At 39.1% G+C, this 4,060-nt stretch overlaps 1 protein-coding gene and 1 pseudogene across 1 annotated transcript in view; one reads left to right on the forward strand and one right to left on the reverse strand.

Annotated features, from left to right (window-relative positions):
• CLIC4 (chloride intracellular channel 4) overlaps positions 1-4,060 on the forward strand; it is a 91,404-nt gene that overhangs the window by 39,621 nt on the left and 47,723 nt on the right. The gene's annotated exons all lie outside the window — the stretch shown is intronic.
• Positions 2,766-3,317, reverse strand: LOC108308677 (annotated as a pseudogene).

The following is a 4,060-nucleotide window of genomic DNA, read 5'->3' on the forward strand; positions in this document are numbered from 1 at the left end:
TATTTTTAGTAGAGACAGAATTTCACCATATTGGCCAGGCTGGTTTCAGATTCCTGACCTTGTGATCCGCCCTCCTTGGCCTCCCAAAGTGCTAGGATTACAGGTGTGAGCCACTGTGACTGGCCTTGATTTTTTTTTTTTTAAATGTGTTTTTCCTCTGTCCGTGTGTGAATGTTTATGAAAATATGGTCTATGCACCAAATACATCCAAATTACAATTGCTTGAAGTACTTGTTAAAAATTATAGATTTCTGGGTCCTACCACAGACATACGGAATCAAAGTATCTGGAAGTGGGACGTGGTAATCTGCGTTTTAAACTTTTTCCTCTCTGTTATCCAGGGTGGAGTGCAGTGTGGCATGAGTGGCTTATTGCAGCCTTGCCCGTCTGGGCTTAAGTGATTCTCCTACCTCAGCCTCCCAAGTAGCTGGGATCACAAGCACGTGCCACCATGCCCAGCTAACTTTTGTATTTTTTGTAGAGACATGGTTTTCTTTGTTTCCCAGGCTGGCCTCAAACTCCTGGGGTCAAGCTATCTGCCTGCCGCAGTCTCCCAAAGTGCTGGGATTACAGATGTAAGCCACTGTGCTCAGCCTTTAAACCCATTTTTTTTAAAGAGTTTTTGTGGTATATAAAAACAGCTCCTATATACTTCTGTTATGTAGATTTTGTTTATCTTTTTTGTTGTTATAATACAGGCAATGAGTGAGATTTTGTTTATCTTCATAGTTTTTCCACATTCATTCTTTAACTTGTGTTTTACTCTATTTTCACGTTTTTGATGAGAGGGTTTTTGTTCACTTGCTTTTTTGAAACGAAAGATTCATGTCCATATGACAAATATCAAAAAGTTTGGGAAGATATATAACAAACAACTCCCCCTAACCCTGTCCCTCGAGGGGTGTGCTGTTCTAAGCTCTTTATATGTATTGACTCATTCAGTTCTCCCAACTATCCAATGAGGTTATTATTCCCATTTTATAGAACATAAAAACAGGCCCAGTTTTTCAGGCATTGAACTAGGAAGTAGTGGAGTTATCTGAGAATCTGGCTCTAAATTAGTAATCTCAACCACTATTGTCTGCTGAGCGAGAGGATACCAGGATTAACTAGATTAATATATGTGAAGAGCTTGTTTTGAACGAACAGAGAGATTGTCTTCAATAAGGTAAATGTTCCATGTGAATGAACTCTTAATAGTCTGTCCTGGAGTTTCATCTAGCCCTGCTAATTGGACATCCTCATGTAATTTCAAGCTAATCATTTCCTCTCTCAATTGCACAAGCTTTTATCTGAGGAGTAGATTTCATGAATTGGTGATGCTGAGTAAGGAAATGGTAGCAACCGAAGTCTTTGCAGTATTCTCTCCTTAGCTGTTTTATTTACATAGACAGAGCTTGGACACGTAGTAATTCTTACAGTACACATCATTTGACTTTATTTATCGAGTTAGTTCTGTGACATGGTTATGGCCAGGAAACAATAATCTTTGCATGGCCAGAGATTTTTTGACACATTAAAGGACATCTTTGCATTTTTCTACTTAGTGAACTATTTAAACGTATATGGACCTTTCTTTTTAAGCATCAGATCATAATCTGTGTCAGTTGGAATAATTTAATGTGGAAGATATTTAGATTTTTTTTTCCCTTCTCTCATTGTTTTCTGAAAAAATAAAGCAATCTAGGGATTCTAATGATTAAGTGCTTGAACTGAAGAATCTATTCTTAGGCCTTGAGTTCTTTGCATGGTGTGTCTGTAAGTCAAGTAACATTTTAAAAACTCTTACCATGTGCCAGAAACTATATGTACCCTAACTTATTTGATTCCTACAATAACATGGTATATAGTAAGTTAAGTTTCACAGATGTTAAGTAACTTACTGAAGATTACACAGCTAATGAAGTAGTGAAGTCAGGATTCAACCCTAGATGTGTGTAATTCTAAACTGTAGTGTCCCACATGCTCTGCAAACCCTGTAGAAGAAGAACAGCTTATAAAACCTCTAGACTCCAAACTTGGTTCCAGCATGTGTTAGCAAAAATTCTGAAGAAATAGGCTGGGTGCAGTGGCTCACGCCTGTAATCCCAGCACTTTGGGAGGCCGAGGCGGGCGGATCACGAGGTGAGGCATTTAAGACCAGCTGGCCAATATGGTGAAACCCCGTCTCTACCAAAAATACAAAAATAAGCTGGGCCAGGTGGCGGGTGCCTGTAATCCCAGCTACTCAGGAGGGTGAGGCAGGAGAATTGCTTGAACCCAGGAGGCGGAGGTTGTAGTGAGCCAAGATCGTGCCATTGCACTCCAGCCTGGGCGACAGAGCGAGATTCCCAACTCAAAAAACAATCCTGAAGAAATAGGTAATAGAAGCCAGGCAACTTTGCTCATTTATTACATTGTTTTGTGACTTTTAAGTTAATCTAAATCCAAGTGACCATTTTGTATATTCAGACAGCTAATTTAGATAGAATTCATACTAAAGAAAATGAGGTATTAAAGTTTTAAAGTTCATTCTTTAACAACACGTTACTCTATATGCTCCCCAGAAAATGTGTCGAGAAAAATAAATTAATGGTCAGAAACCTGTTGTTACCTTCAGATCCTAACCTCTCTTCCCCCAGTCATCACCACCACTTACCCTTAGTTCCATAAACTAGGTAAAGAGAAGAATGAAGTTAAAGCTTTTCTTAGCTGTTTAAAAATCTGACTGTTCTAAAGATTGATTAAACTAGGTTTTCTTTTTTTCTTTCTTTTTTTTTTTTTTTACAGTCCAGAGGTTTTTTATTTTTTTAAACACCTATTACGCCATGAATTCATAAGGAGTAGGTTCCAGCAGCTCAGGCTCCTTCCCACTGGTTCTCACAACGTGTGCTTCTCTGGGTGAAGCAGGCTGGCGCTTCAGCTGAACCCAGGTACCTTTCTCTTTGGCATCTTTCTTTTTCTGATCATTTTCCTTCACACATTTTAGGAAGCTATCTAGGCTCTTAGAGTGCTTGATGTGCTCAATACGCACATTAATTCTCTTGGCAAGAATCTTGCCCTTGTTTGTTTACAACAATGCCAACAGCATGCTGGGTAACATTGTAGACTCTTCCAGTTTTGCCATGATAACATTTGTGGGGCATTCCTTTTTGAACAGTACCCATTCCCTTGATGTCTACAGTATCACCTTTCTTATAGATTCGCATATACGTGGCCAAAGGAACAACTCCATGTTTTCTAAAAGGCCTAGAGAACATACATCGAGTGCCTCTCCTCTTTCCCTTTGTGTTCGTCATTTTGGCTAATTACTGGAAGATGGCAGTTCCAGCCGAAAGGCTAACCTAGGTTTTCTAAGTGAGCAGTTCTTTAATCTTGACTGAGTAAAACATTAAAATATTTGGCATCTGTCACTGACCCGTGTTCTGCAATATAGGAGTTAATTCAGCAGTTTCTGATTAAATACCAGTGTTATGCAATTCAAGAATTACCGCAGAGGTGTGAAGGGAAGAGGGTAAGGCTAGTGAGGAATATCCAGACAGGAAGGTAAAGAAAATACTCCTTTTGTAAGAATAAAACCCAATGCTTGCAAAAATGCTGACAACCCGGGGGGAAAAAAAAGAATAAAACCCAAATGAATGCTAAGACTCATTGTTTAGAGACTTATGGTTATTGCCGTCAGTGGGATTATTTAAGTTTTTTCTTTGATTATTTGAGTTTAAAATATATTTCTATTTTTATTTTTTGAGACAGGGTTTCACTCTGTCAGCCAGGTTGGAATGCAGTGGTGTGATCATGGTTCACTGCAGCCTTGACCTCCCAGGCTCAAGTGATCCCCCTGGCCTCAGCCTCCTGAGTAGCCTAGGACCACAGGCATGAGCCACCCCACCTGGCTAATTTTTTAAAAAAATTTTGTGGAGTTGGGATCTCACTTACACGTTGCTCAGGCTGGTTTTCTAATTTTTAAGAAAATATAATAGACATGTATATTTTTGTTACATGAAATCATAACTTTAAAACTATGTAATCCAAATTAAAATCTTCTGCCAGGCGTGGTGCCTCATGCCTGTAATCCCAGCAC

This window comes from Cebus imitator, unplaced genomic scaffold (genome assembly GCF_001604975.1).
Source record: "Cebus imitator isolate Cc_AM_T3 unplaced genomic scaffold, Cebus_imitator-1.0 Scaffold87, whole genome shotgun sequence".
NCBI lineage: Eukaryota > Metazoa > Chordata > Mammalia > Primates > Cebidae > Cebus > Cebus imitator.